Raw genomic sequence first — 15,345 nt, 5'->3', positions numbered from 1 at the left:
TCGCCCAGTACGTACAGACTCTCCCCTCGCACCCCCAGTACATACAGACTCTCCCCTTGCTCGCCCAGTACGTACAGACTCTCCACTCGCTCCCCAGTACATACAGACTCTCCCCTCACTCCCACAGTACGTACAGACTCTCCCCTCGCTCCCGCAGTACGTACAGACTCTCCCCTCGCTCACCCAGCACGTACAGACTCTCCCCTCGCTCCCCCAGTACATACGGACTCTCCACTCGCACCTCCAGTACATACAGACTCTCCCCACGCACCCCCAGTACATACAGACTCTTCCCTCGCTCGCCCAGTACGTACAGACTCTCCCCTTGCTCCCCCAGTACGTACAGACTCTCCCCTCGCTCGCCCAGTACGTACAGACTCTCCCCTCGCACCCCCAGTACGTGCAGACCCTCCCCTCGCACCCCCAGTACGTGCAGACCCTCCCCTTGCTCCCCCAGTAAGATAGACTCTCCCCTCACTCCCCCAGTACATAGACTCTCCCCTCGCTCGCCCAGTACGTACAGACTCTCCCCTCGCACCCCCAGTACGTACAGACTCTCCCCTCGCACCCCCAGTACATAGACTCTCCCCTCGCTCGCCCAGTACGTACAGACTCTCCCCTCGCACCCCAGTACATACAGACTGTCCCCTCGCTCCCCCAGAACGTGCAGACTCTCCACTCACTCCCGCAGTACGTACAGACACTCCCCTCGCACCCCCAGTACATACAGACTCTCCCCTCACTCCCCCAGTACGTGCAGACTCTCCCCTCACTCCCGCAGTACGTACAGACACTCCCCTCGCTCGCCCAGTACGTACAGACTCTCCCCTCGCTCCCCCAGTACGTACAGACTCTCCCCTCGCTCGCCCAGTACGTACAGACTCTCCCCTCGCTCCCCAGTACATACAGACTGTCCCCTCGCTGCCCCAGCACATACAGACTCTCCCCTCGCTCCCCCAGTACGTACAGACTCTCCCCTCGCTCGCCCAGTACGTACAGACTCTCCCCTCGCTCCCCAGTACATACAGACTGTCCCCTCGCTGCCCCAGTACGTACAGACTCTCCCCTCACTCCCCCAGTACGTGCAGACTCCCCCTCGCTCCCCCAGTACGCGCAGACTCTCCCCTCGCTGCCCCAGTAGGTACAGACTCTCCCTTCGCACACTCGCTCCCCCAGTACATACAGACTCACCCCTCGCTCCCCCAGTACGTGCAGACTCTCCCCTCGCTGCCCCAGTACGTGCAGACTCTCCCCTCGCTGCCCCAGTACGTACAGACTCTCCCCTCACACACTCGCTCCCCCAGGACATACAGACTCTCCCCTCGCTCCCCCAGTACATAGACTCTCCCCTCGCTCCCCAGTACGTACAGACTCTCCCCTCGCACCCCCAGTACATACAGACTCTCCCCTCGCACGCTCTCTCCCTCAGTACGTACAGACTCTCCCCTCGCACAGTTGCTCCCCCAGTACATACAGGCTCTCCCCTCGCTCCCCCAGTACATAGACTCTCCCCTCGCTCCCCAGTACGTACAGACTCTCCCCTCGCACCCCCAGTACATACAGACTCTCCCCCGCACCCCCAGTACACCCAGACTCTCCCCTCGCACCCCCAGTACATACAGACTCTCCCCTCGCTCGCCCAGTACGTACAGACTCTCCCCTTGCACCCCCAGTACATACAGAGTCTCCCCTTGCTCGCCCAGTACGTAGAGACTCTCCCCTCGCTCCTCAGTACATACAGACTCTCCCCTCGCACCCCCAGTACATAGACACTCCCCTCGCAAGCCCGTTACGTACAGACTCTCCCCTCGCTCCCCAGTACATACAGACTCTCCCCTCGCACCCCCAGTACATACAGACTCTCCCCTCGCTCCCCAGTACATACAGACTCTCCCCTCGCACCCCCAGTACATACAGACTCTCCCCTCGCTTCCCCAGTACATACAGACTCTCCCCTCGCTCCCCAGTACGTGCAGACTCTCCCCTCGCACCCCCAGTACGTACAGACTCTCCCCTCGCTCGCCCAGTACGTACAGACTCTCCCCTCGCTCCCCCAGTACGTACAGACTCTCCCCTCGCTCGCCCAGTACGTACAGACTCTCCCCTCACTCCCCAGTACATACAGACTGTCCCCTCGCTGCCCCAGTACGTACAGACTCTCCCCTCACTCCCCCAGTACGTGCAGACTCCCCCTCGCTCCCCCAGTACGCGCAGACTCTCCCCTCGCTGCCCCAGTACGTACAGACTCTCCCTTCGCACACTCGCTCCCCCAGTACATACAGACTCACCCCTCGCTCCCCCAGTACGTGCAGACTCTCCCCTCGCTGCCCCAGTACGTGCAGACTCTCCCCTCGCTGCCCCAGTACGTACAGACTCTCCCCTCACACACTCGCTCCCCCAGGACATACAGACTCTCCCCTCGCTCCCCCAGTACATAGACTCTCCCCTCGCTCCCCAGTACGTACAGACTTTCCCCTCGCACCCCCAGTACATACAGACTCTCCCCTCGCACGCTCTCTCCCTCAGTACGTACAGACTCTCCCCTCGCACAGTTGCTCCCCCAGTACATACAGGCTCTCCCCTCGCTCCCCCAGTACATAGACTCTCCCCTCGCTCCCCAGTACGTACAGACTCTCCCCTCGCACCCCCAGTACATACAGACTCTTCCCCGCACCCCCAGTACACCCAGACTCTCCCCTCGCACCCCCAGTACATACAGACTCTCCCCTCGCTCGCCGAGTACGTACAGACTCTCCCCTTGCACCCCCAGTACATACAGAGTCTCCCCTTGCTCGCCCAGTACGTAGAGACTCTCCCCTCGCTCCTCAGTACATACAGACTCTCCCCTCGCACCCCCAGTACATAGACACTCCCCTCGCAAGCCCGTTACGTACAGACTCTCCCCTCGCTCCCCAGTACATACAGACTCTCCCCTCACACCCCCAGTACATACAGACTCTCCCCTCGCTCCCCAGTACATACAGACTCTCCCCTCGCACCCCCAGTACATACAGACTCTCCCCTCGCTTGCCCAGTACATACAGACTCTCCCCTCGCTCCGCAGTACGTGCAGACTCTCCCCTCGCTGCCCCAGTACGTACAGACTCTCCCCTCACACACTCGCTCCCCCAGTACTTACAGACTCTCCCCTCGCTCCCCCAGTACATAGACTCTCCCCTCGCTCCCCAGTATGTACAGACTCTCCCCTCGCACCCCCAGTTCATACAGACTCTCCCCTCGCACCCCCAGTACATACAGACTCTCCCCACGCACCCCCAATACATACAGACTCTTCCCTCGCTCGCCCAGTACATACAGAGTCTCCCCTCGCTTGCCCAGTACGTACAGACTCTCCCCTCGCACCCCCAGTACATACAGACTCTCCCCTCGCACGGTCTCTCCCTCAGTACGTACAGACTCTCCCCTCGCACAGTTGCTCCCCCAGTACATACAGGCTCTCCCCTCGCTCCCCCAGTACATAGACTCTCCCCTCGCTCCCCAGTACGTACAGACTCTCCCCTCGCACCCCCAGTACATACAGACTCTCCCCCGCACCCCCAGTACACCCAGACTCTCCCCTCGCACCCCCAGTACATACAGACTCTCCCCTCGCTCGCCCAGTACGTACAGACTCTCCCCTTGCACCCCCAGTACATACAGAGTCTCCCCTCGCTCGCCCAGTACGTACAGACTCTCCCCTCGTACCCCCAGTACATACAGACTCTCCCCTCGCACGCTCTCTCCCTCAGTACGTACAGACTCTCCCCTCGCACAGTTGCTCCCCCAGTACATACAGGCTCTCCCCTCGCTCCCCCAGTACATAGACTCTCCCCTCGCTCCCCAGTACGTACAGACTCTCCCCTCGCACCCCCAGTACATACAGACTCTCCCCCGCACCCCCAGTACACCCAGACTCTCCCCTCGCACCCCCAGTACATACAGACTCTCCCCTCGCTCGCCCAGTACGTACAGACTCTCCCCTTGCACCCCCAGTACATACAGAGTCTCCCCTTGCTCGCCCAGTACGTAGAGACTCTCCCCTCGCTCCTCAGTACATACAGACTCTCCCCTCGCACCCCCAGTACATAGACACTCCCCTCGCAAGCCCGTTACGTACAGACTCTCCCCTCGCTCCCCAGTACATACAGACTCTCCCCTCGCACCCCCAGTACATACAGACTCTCCCCTCGCTCCCCAGTACATACAGACTCTCCCCTCGCTTGCCCAGTACATACAGACTCTCCCCTCGCTCCCCAGTACGTGCAGACTCTCCCCTCGCTGCCCCAGTACGTACAGACTCTCCCCTCACACACTCGCTCCCCCAGTACTTACAGACTCTCCCCTCGGTCCCCCAGTACATAGACTCTCCCCTCGCTCCCCAGTATGTACAGACTCTCCCCTCGCACCCCCAGTTCATACAGACTCTCCCCTCGCACCCCCAGTACATACAGACTCTCCCCACGCACCCCCAGTACATACAGACTCTTCCCTCGCTCGCCCAGTACATACAGAGTCTCCCCTCGCTCGCCCAGTACGTACAGACTCTCCCCTCGCTCCCCAGTACGTACAGACTCTCCCCTCGCACCCCCAGTACATACAGACTACCCCCTCGCTCCCCCAGTACGTTCAGACTCTCCCCTCGCTCCCCAGTACATACAGACTGTCCCCTCGCTGCCCAAGTACGTACAGACTCTCCCCTCACTCCCACAGTACATACAGACTCTCCCCTCACTCCCACAGTACGTACAGACTCTCCCCTCGCTCCCCAGTACATACAAACTCTCCCCTCACACCCCCAGTACGTACAGACTCTCCCCTCGCTCCCACAGTACGTACAGACTCTCCCCTCGCACCCCCAGTACATACAGACTCTCCCCTCGCTCCCGCAGTACGTACTGACTCTCCCCTCGCTCGCCCAGTAGGTACAGACTCTCCCCTCGCTCCCCCAGTACGTACAGACTCTCCCCTCGCTCCCCAGTACATACAGACTCTCCCCTCACACCCCCAGTACGTACAGACTCTCCCCTCGCTCCCACAGTACGTTCAGACTCTCCCCTCGCTCCCCAGTACATACAGACTCTCCCCTCGCACCCCCAGTACATACAGACTCTCCCCTCGCTCCCCAGTACATACAGACTCTCCCCTCGCACCCCCAGTACATACAGACTCTCCCCTAACTTGCCCAGTACATACAGACTCTCCCCTCGCTCCCCAGTACGTGCAGACTCTCCCCTCGCTGCCCCAGTACGTACAGACTCTCCCCTCACACACTCGCTCCCCCAGTACTTACAGACTCTCCCCTCGCTCCCCCAGTACATAGACTCTCCCCTCGCTCCCCAGTATGTACAGACTCTCCCCTCGCACCCTCTCTCCCTCAGTACATACAGGCTCTCCCCTCGCACACTCGCTCCCCCAGTACATACAGACTCTCCCCTCGCTCCCCCAGTACATAGACTCTCCCCTCGCTCCCCAGTATGTACAGACTCTCCCCTCGCACCCCCAGTTCATACAGACTCTCCCCTCGCACTCCCAGTACATACAGACTCTCCCCACGCACCCCCAGTACATACATACTCTTCCCTCGCTCGCCCAGTACATACAGAGTCTCCCCTCGCTCGCCCAGTACGTACAGACTCTCCCCTCGCTCCCCAGTACGTACAGACTCTCCCCTCGCACCCCCAGTACATACAGACTCCCCCCTCGCTCCCCCAGTACGTTCAGACTCTCCCCTCGCTCCCCAGTACGTACAGACTGTCCCCTCGCTCCCACAGTATGTACAGACTCTCCCCTCGCTCCCCAGTACATACAAACTCTCCCCTCACACCCCCAGTACGTACAGACTCTCCCCTCGCTCCCACAGTACGTACAGACTCTCCCCTCGCACCCCCAGTACATACAGACTCTCCCCTCGCTCCCGCAGTACGTACAGACTCTCCCCTCGCTCGCCCAGTACGTACAGACTCTCCCCTCGCTCCCCCAGTACGTACAGACTCTCCCCTCGCTCGCCCAGTACGTACAGACTCTCCCCTCGCTCCCCAGTACATACAGACTGTCCCCTCGCTGCCCCAGTACGTACAGACTCTCCCCTCACTCCCCCAGTACGTACAGACTCTCCCTTCGCACACTCGCTCCCCCAGTACATACAGACTCACCCCTCGCTCCCCCAGTACGTGCAGACTCTCCCCTCGCTGCCCCAGTACGTGCAGACTCTCCCCTCGCTGCCCCAGTACGTACAGACTCTCCCCTCACACACTCGCTCCCCCAGGACATACAGACTATCCCCTCGCTCCCCCAGTACATAGACTCTCCCCTCGCTCCCCAGTACGTACAGACTCTCCCCTCGCACCCCCAGTACATACAGACTCTCCCCTCGCACGCTCTCTCCCTCAGTACGTACAGACTCTCCCCTCGCACAGTTGCTCCCCCAGTACATACAGGCTCTCCCCTCGCTCCCCCAGTACATAGACTCTCCCCTCGCTCCCCAGTACGTACAGACTCTCCCCTCGCACCCCCAGTACATACAGACTCTCCCCCGCACCCCCAGTACACCCAGACTCTCCCCTCGCACCCCCAGTACATACAGACTCTCCCCTCGCTCGCCCAGTACGTACAGACTCTCCCCTTGCACCCCCAGTACATACAGAGTCTCCCCTTGCTCGCCCAGTACGTAGAGACTCTCCCCTCGCTCCTCAGTACATACAGACTCTCCCCTCGCACCCCCAGTACATAGACACTCCCCTCGCAAGCCCGTTACGTACAGACTCTCCCCTCGCTCCCCAGTACATACAGACTCTCCCCTCGCACCCCCAGTACATACAGACTCTCCCCTCGCTCCCCAGTACATACAGACTCTCCCCTCGCACCCCCAGTACATACAGACTCTCCCCTCGCTCCCCAGTACATACAGACTCTCCCCTCGCACCCCCAGTACATACAGACTCTCCCCTCGCTCCCCAGTACATACAGACTCTCCCCTCGCACCCCCAGTACATACAGACTCTCCCCTCGCTTGCCCAGTACATACAGACTCTCCCCTCGCTCCCCAGTACGTGCAGACTCTCCCCTCGCTGCCCCAGTACGTACAGACTCTCCCCTCACACACTCGCTCCCCCAGTACATAGACTCTCCCCTCGCTCCCCAGTATGTACAGACTCTCCCCTCGCACCCCCAGTTCATACAGACTCTCCCCTCGCACCCCCAGTACATACAGACTCTCCCCACGCACCCCCAGTACATACAGACTCTTCCCTCGCTCGCCCAGTACATACAGAGTCTCCCCTCGCTCGCCCAGTACGTACAGACTGTCCCCTCGCTGCCCAAGTACGTACAGACTCTCCCCTCACTCCCACAGTACGTACAGACTCTCCCCTCACTCCCACAGTACGTACAGACTCTCCCCTCGCTCCCCAGTACATACAAACTCTCCCCTCACACCCCCAGTACGTACAGACTCTCCCTTCGCTCCCACAGTACGTACAGACTCTCCCCTCGCACCCCCAGTACATACAGACTCTCCCCTCGCTCCCGCAGTACGTACAGACTCTCCCCTCGCTCGCCCAGTAGGTACAGACTCTCCCCTCGCTCCCCCAGTACGTACAGACTCTTCCCTCGCTCCCCAGTACATACAGACTCTCCCCTCACACCCCCAGTACGTACAGACTCTCCCCTCGCACCCCCAGTACATACAGACTCTCCCCTCGCTCCCCAGTACATACAGACTCTCCCCTCGCACCCCCAGTACATACAGACTCTCCCCTCGCTCCCCAGTACATACAGACTCTCCCCTCGCACCACCAGTACATACAGACTCTCCCCTCGCTCCCCAGTACGTGCAGACTCTCCCCTCACACACTCGCTCTCCCAGTACTTACAGACTCTCCCCTCGCTCCCCCAGTACATAGACTCTCCCCTCGCTCCCCAGTATGTACAGACTCTCCCCTCGCACCCTCTCTCCCTCAGTACATACAGGCTCTCCCCTCGCACACTCGCTCCCCCAGTACATACAGACTCTCCCCTCGCTCCCCCAGTACATAGACTCTCCCCTCGCTCCCCAGTATGTACAGACTCTCCCCTCGCACCCCCAGTTCATACAGACTCTCCCCTCGCACTCCCAGTACATACAGACTCTCCCCACGCACCCCCAGTACATACAGACTCTTCCCTCGCTCGCCCAGTACATACAGAGTCTCCCCTCGCTCGCCCAGTACGTACAGACTCTCCCCTCGCTCCCCAGTACGTACAGACTCTCCCCTCGCCCCCCCAGTACATACAGACTCCCCCCTCGCTCCCCCAGTACGTTCAGACTCTCCCCTCGCTCCCCAGTACGTACAGACTGTCCCCTCGCTACCCAAGAACGTACAGACTCTCCCCTCACTCCCACAGTACGTACAGACTCTCCCCTCACTCCCACAGTACGTGCAGACTCTCCCCTCGCTCCCCAGTACATACAAACTCTCCCCTCACACCCCCAGTACGTACAGACTCTCCCCTCGCTCCCACAGTACGTACAGACTCTCCCCTCGCACCCCCAGTACATACAGACTCTCCCCTCGCTCCCGCAGTACGTACAGACTCTCCCCTCGCTCGCCCAGTACGTACAGACTCTCCCCTCGCTCCCCAGTACATACAGACTGTCCCCTCGCTGCCCCAGTACGTACAGACTCTCCCCTCACTCCCCCAGTACGTGCAGACTCCCCCTCGCTCCCCCAGTACGCGCAGACTCTCCCCTCGCTGCCCCAGTACGTACAAACTCTCCCTTCGCACACTCGCTCCCCCAGTACATACAGACTCACCCCTCGCTCCCCCAGTACGTGCAGACTCTCCCCTCGCTGCCCCAGTACGTGCAGACTCTCCCCTCGCTGCCCCAGTACGTACAGACTCTCCCCTCTCACACTCGCTCCCCCAGGACATACAGACTCTCCCCTCGCTCCCCCAGTACATAGACTCTCCCCTCGCTCCCCAGTACGTACAGACTCTCCCCTCGCAAGCCCAGGACATACAGACTCTCCCCTCGCACGCTCTCTCCCTCAGTACGTACAGACTCTCCCCTCGCACAGTTGCTCCCCCAGTACATACAGGCTCTCCCCTCGCTCCCCCAGTACATAGACTCTCCCCTCGCTCCCCAGTACGTACAGACTCTCCCCTCGCACCCCCAGTACATACAGACTCTCCCCCGCACCCCCAGTACACCCAGACTCTCCCCTCGCACCCCCAGTACATACATCTCTCCCCTCGCTCGCCCAGTACGTACAGACTCTCCCCTTGCACCCCCAGTACATACAGAGTCTCCCCTTGCTCGCCCAGTACGTAGAGACTCTCCCCTCGCTCCTCAGTACATACAGACTCTCCCCTCGCACCCCCAGTACATAGACACTCCCCTCGCAAGCCCGTTACGTACAGACTCTCCCCTCGCTCCCCAGTACATACAGACTCTCCCCTCGCACCCCCAGTACATACAGATTCTCCCCTCGCTCCCCAGTACATACAGACTCTCCCCTCGCACCCCCAGTACATACAGACTCTCCCCTCGCTTGCCCAGTACATACAGACTCTCCCCTCGCTCCCCAGTACGTGCAGACTTTCCCCTCGCTGCCCCAGTACGTACAGACTCTCCCCTCACACACTCGCTCCCCCAGTACTTACAGACTCTCCCCTCGCTCCCCCAGTACATAGACTCTCCCCTCGCTCCCCAGTATGTACAGACTCTCCCCTCGCACCCCCAGTTCATACAGACTCTCCCCTCGCACCCCCAGTACATACAGACTCTCCCCACGCACCCCCAGTACATACAGACTCTTCCCTCGCTCGCCCAGTACATACAGAGTCTCCCCTCGCTCGCCCAGTACGTACAGACTCTCCCCTCGCACCCCCAGTACATACAGACTCCCCCCTCGCTCCCCCAGTACGTTCAGACTCTCCCCTCGCTCCCCAGTACGTACAGACTGTCCCCTCGCTGCCCAAGTACGTACAGACTCTCCCCTCACTCCCACAGTACGTACAGACTCTCCCCTCACTCCCACAGTACGTACAGACTCTCCCCTCGCTCCCCAGTACATACAAACTCTCCCCTCACACCCCCAGTACGTACAGACTCTCCCCTCGCTCCCACAGTACGTACAGACTCTCCCCTCGCACCCCCAGTACATACAGACTCTCCCCTCGCTCCCGCAGTACGTACAGACTCTCCCCTCGCTCGCCCAGTAGGTACAGACTCTCCCCTCGCTCCCCCAGTACGTACAGACTCTTCCCTCGCTCCCCAGTACATACAGGCTCTCCCCTCGCTCCCACAGTACGTACAGACTCTCCCCTCGCACCCCCAGTACATACAGACTCTCCCCTCGCTCCCCAGTACATACAGACTCTCCCCTCGCACCCCCAGTACATACAGATTCTCCCCTCGCTCCACAGTACATCCAGACTCTCCCCTCGCACCCCCAGTACATACAGACTCTCCCCTCGCACCCCCAGTACATACAGACTCCCCCCTCGCTCCCCCAGTACGTTCAGACTCTCCCCTCGCTCCCCAGTATGTACAGACTGTCCCCTCGCTCCCACAGTGTGTACCGACTCTCCCCTCGCTCCCCAGTACATACAAACTCTCCCCTCACACCCCCAGTACGTACAGACTCTCCCCTCGCTCCCACAGTACGTACAGACTCTCCCCTCGCACCTCCAGTACATACAGACTCTCCCCTCGCTCCCGCAGTACGTACAGAATCTCCCCTCGCTCGCCCAGTACGTACAGACTCTCCCCTCGCTCCCCCAGTACGTACAGACTCTCCCCTCGCTCGCCCAGTACGTACAGACTCTCCCCTCGCTCCCCAGTACATACAGACTGTCCCCTCGCTGCCCCAGTACGTACAGACTCTCCCCTCACTCCCCCAGTACGTGCAGACTCCCCCTCGCTCCCCCAGTACGCGCAGACTCTCCCCTCGCTGCCCCAGTACGTACAGACTCTCCCTTCGCACACTCGCTCCCCCAGTACATACAGACTCACCCCTCGCTCCCCCAGTACGTGCAGACTCTCCCCTCGCTGCCCCAGTACGTGCAGACTCTCCCCTCGCTGCCCCAGTACGTACAGACTCTCCCCTCACACACTCGCTCCCCCAGGACATACAGACTCTCCCCTCGCTCCCCCAGTACATAGACTCTCCCCTCGCTCCCCAGTACGTACAGACTCTCCCCTCGCAACCCCAGTACATACAGACTCTCCCCTCGCACGCTCTCTCCCTCAGTACGTACAGACTCTCCCCTCGCACAGTTGCTCCCCCAGTACATACAGGCTCTCCCCTCGCTCCCCCAGTACATAGACTCTCCCCTCGCTCCCCAGTACGTACAGACTCTCCCCTCGCACCCCCAGTACATACAGACTCTCCCCCGCACCCCCAGTACACCCAGACTCTCCCCTCGCACCCCCAGTACATACAGACTCTCCCCTCGCTCGCCCAGTACGTACAGACTCTCCCCTTGCACCCCCAGTACATACAGAGTCTCCCCTTGCTCGCCCAGTACGTAGAGACTCTCCCCTCGCTCCTCAGTACATACAGACTCTCCCCTCGCACCCCCAGTACATACAGACTCTCCCCTCGCTCCCCAGTACATACAGACTCTCCCCTCGCACCCCCAGTACATACAGACTCTCCCTCGCTCCCCAGTACATACAGACTCTCCCCTCACACCCCCAGTACATACAGACTCTCCCCTCGCTCCCCAGTACATACAGACTCTCCCCTCGCACCCCCAGTACATACAGACTCTCCCCTCGCTTGCCCAGTACATACAGACTCTCCCCTCGCTCCCCAGTACGTGCAGACTCTCCCCTCGCTGCCCCAGTACGTACAGACTCTCCCCTCACACACTCGCTCCCCCAGTACATAGACTCTCCCCTCGCTCCCCAGTATGTACAGACTCTCCCCTCGCACCCCCAGTTCATACAGACTCTCCCCTCGCACCCCCAGTACATACAGACTCTCCCCACGCACCCCCAGTACATAGACTCTTCCCTCGCTCGCCCAGTACATACAGAGTCTCCCCTCGCTCGCCCAGTACGTACAGACTCTCCCCTCGCTCCCCAGTACGTACAGACTCTCCCCTCGCACCCCCAGTACATACAGACTCCCCCCTCGCTCCCCCAGTACGTTCAGACTCTCCCCTCGCTCCCCAGTACGTACAGACTGTCCCCTCGCTGCCCAAGTACGTACAGACTCTCCCCTCACTCCCACAGTACGTACAGACTCTCCCCTCACTCCCACAGTACGTACAGACTCTCCCCTCGCTCCCCAGTACATACAAACTCTCCCCTCACACCCCCAGTACGTACAGACTCTCCCCTCGCTCCCACAGTACGTACAGACTCTCCCCTCGCACCCCCAGTACATACAGACTCTCCCCTCACTCCCGCAGTACGTACAGACTCTCCCCTCGCTCGCCCAGTAGGTACAGACTCTCCCCTCGCTCCCCCAGTACGTACAGACTCTTCCCTCGCTCCCCAGTACATACAGACTCTCCCCTCACACCCCCAGTACGTACAGACTCTCCCCTCGCACCCCCAGTACATACAGACTCTCCCCTCGCTCCCCAGTACATACAGACTCTCCCCTCGCACCCCCAGTACATACAGACTCTCCCCTCGCTCCCCAGTACATACAGACTCTCCCCTCGCACCCCCAGTACATACAGACTCTCCCCTCGCTCCCCAGTACGTGCAGACTCTCCCCTCACACACTCGCTCCCCCAGTACTTACAGACTCTCCCCTCGCTCCCCCAGTACATAGACTCTCCCCTCGCTCCCCAGTATGTACAGACTCTCCCCTCGCACCCTCTCTCCCTCAGTACATACAGGCTCTCCCCTCGCACACTCGCTCCCCCAGTACATACAGACTCTCCCCTCGCTCCCCCAGTACATAGACTCTCCCCTCGCTCCCCAGTATGTACAGACTCTCCCCTCGCACCCCCAGTTCATACAGACTCTCCCCTCGCACTCCCAGTACATACAGACTCTCCCCACGCACCCCCAGTACATACAGACTCTTCCCTCGCTCGCCCAGTACATACAGAGTCTCCCCTCGCTCGCCCAGTACGTACAGACTCTCCCCTCGCTCCCCAGTACGTACAGACTCTCCCCTCGCACCCCCAGTACATACAGACTCCCCCCTCGCTCCCCCAGTACGTTCAGACTCTCCCCTCGCTCCCCAGTACGTACAGACTGTCCCCTCGCTACCCAAGAACGTACAGACTCTCCCCTCACTCCCACAGTACGTACAGACTCTCCCCTCACTCCCACAGTACGTACAGACTCTCCCCTCGCTCCCCAGTACATACAAACTCTCCCCTCACACCCCCAGTACGTACAGACTCTCCCCTCGCTCCCACAGTACGTACAGACTCTCCCCTCGCACCCCCAGTACATACAGACTCTCCCCTCGCTCCCGCAGTACGTACAGACTCTCCCCTCGCTCGCCCAGTACGTACAGATTCTCCCCTCGCTCCCCAGTACATACAGACTGTCCCCTTGCTGCCCCAGTACGTACAGACTCTCCCCTCACTCCCCCAGTACGTGCAGACTCCCCCTCGCTCCCCCAGTACGCGCAGACTCTCCCCTCGCTGCCCCAGTACGTACAAACTCTCCCTTCGCACACTCGCTCCCCCAGTACATACAGACTCACCCCTCGCTCCCCCAGTACGTGCAGACTCTCCCCTCGCTGCCCCAGTACGTGCAGACTCTCCCCTCGCTGCCCCAGTACGTACAGACTCTCCCCTCACACACTCGCTCCCCCAGGACATACAGACTCTCCCCTCGCTCCCCCAGTACATAGACTCTCCCCTCGCTCCCCAGTACGTACAGACTCTCCCCTCGCAAGCCCAGTACATACAGACTCTCCCCTCGCACGCTCTCTCCCTCAGTACGTACAGACTCTCCCCTCGCACAGTTGCTCCCCCAGTACATACAGGCTCTCCCCTCGCTCCCCCAGTACATAGACTCTCCCCTCGCTCCCCAGTACGTACAGACTCTCCCCTCGCACCCCCAGTACATACAGACTCTCCCCCGCACCCCCAGTACACCCAGACTCTCCCCTCGCACCCCCAGTACATACATCTCTCCCCTCGCTCGCCCAGTACGTACAGACTCTCCCCTTGCACCCCCAGTACATACAGAGTCTCCCCTTGCTCGCCCAGTACGTAGAGACTCTCCCCTGGCTCCTCAGTACATACAGACTCTCCCCTCGCACCCCCAGTACATAGACACTCCCCTCGCAAGCCCGTTACGTACAGACTCTCCCCTCGCTCCCCAGTACATACAGACTCTCCCCTCGCACCCCCAGTACATACAGACTCTCTTCTCGCTCCCCAGTACATACAGACTCTCCCCTCGCACCCCCAGTACATACAGACTCTCCCCTCGCTTGCCCAGTACATACAGACTCTCCCCTCGCTCCCCAGTACGTGCAGACTTTCCCCTCGCTGCCCCAGTACGTACAGACTCTCCCCTCACACACTCGCTCCCCCAGTACTTACAGACTCTCCCCTCGCTCCCCCAGTACATAGACTCTCCCCTCGCTCCCCAGTATGTACAGACTCTCCCCTCGCACCCCCAGTTCATACAGACTCTCCCCTCGCACCCCCAGTACATACAGACTCTCCCCACGTACCCCCAGTACATACAGACTCTTCCCTCGCTCGCCCAGTACATACAGAGTCTCCCCTCGCTCGCCCAGTACGTACAGACTCTCCCCTCGCTCCCCAGTACGTACAGACTCTCCCCTCGCTCCCCAGTACGTACAGACTCTCCCCTCGCACCCCCAGTACATACAGACTCCCCCCTCGCTCCCCCAGTATGTTCAGACTCTCCCCTCGCTCCCCAGTACGTACAGACTGTCCCCTCGCTGCCCAAGTACGTACAGACTCTCCCCTCACTCCCACAGTACGTACAGACTCTCCCCTCACTCCCACAGTACGTACAGACTCTCCCCTCGCTCCCCAGTACATACAAACTCTCCCCTCACACCCCCAGTACGTACAGACTCTCCCCTCGCTCCCACAGTACGTACAGACTCTCCCCTCGCACCCCCAGTACATACAGACTCTCCCCTCGCTCCCGCAGTACGTACAGACTCTCCCCTCGCTCGCCCAGTAGGTACAGACTCTCCCCTCGCTCCCCCAGTACGTACAGACTCTTCCCTCGCTCCCCAGTACATACAGACTCTCCCCTCGCTCCCACAGTACGTACAGACTCTCCCCTCGCACCCCCAGTACATACAGACTCTCCCCTCGCTCCCCAGTACATACAGACTCTCCCCTCGCACCCCCAGTACATACAGATTCTCCCCTCGCTCCCCAGTACATACA

This window comes from Scyliorhinus torazame, unplaced genomic scaffold (assembly GCF_047496885.1).
Source record: "Scyliorhinus torazame isolate Kashiwa2021f unplaced genomic scaffold, sScyTor2.1 scaffold_268, whole genome shotgun sequence".
Lineage (NCBI taxonomy): Eukaryota > Metazoa > Chordata > Chondrichthyes > Carcharhiniformes > Scyliorhinidae > Scyliorhinus > Scyliorhinus torazame.
The sequence above is the reverse complement of the archived record's forward strand: the minus strand, read 5'-3'. Positions refer to the sequence as shown.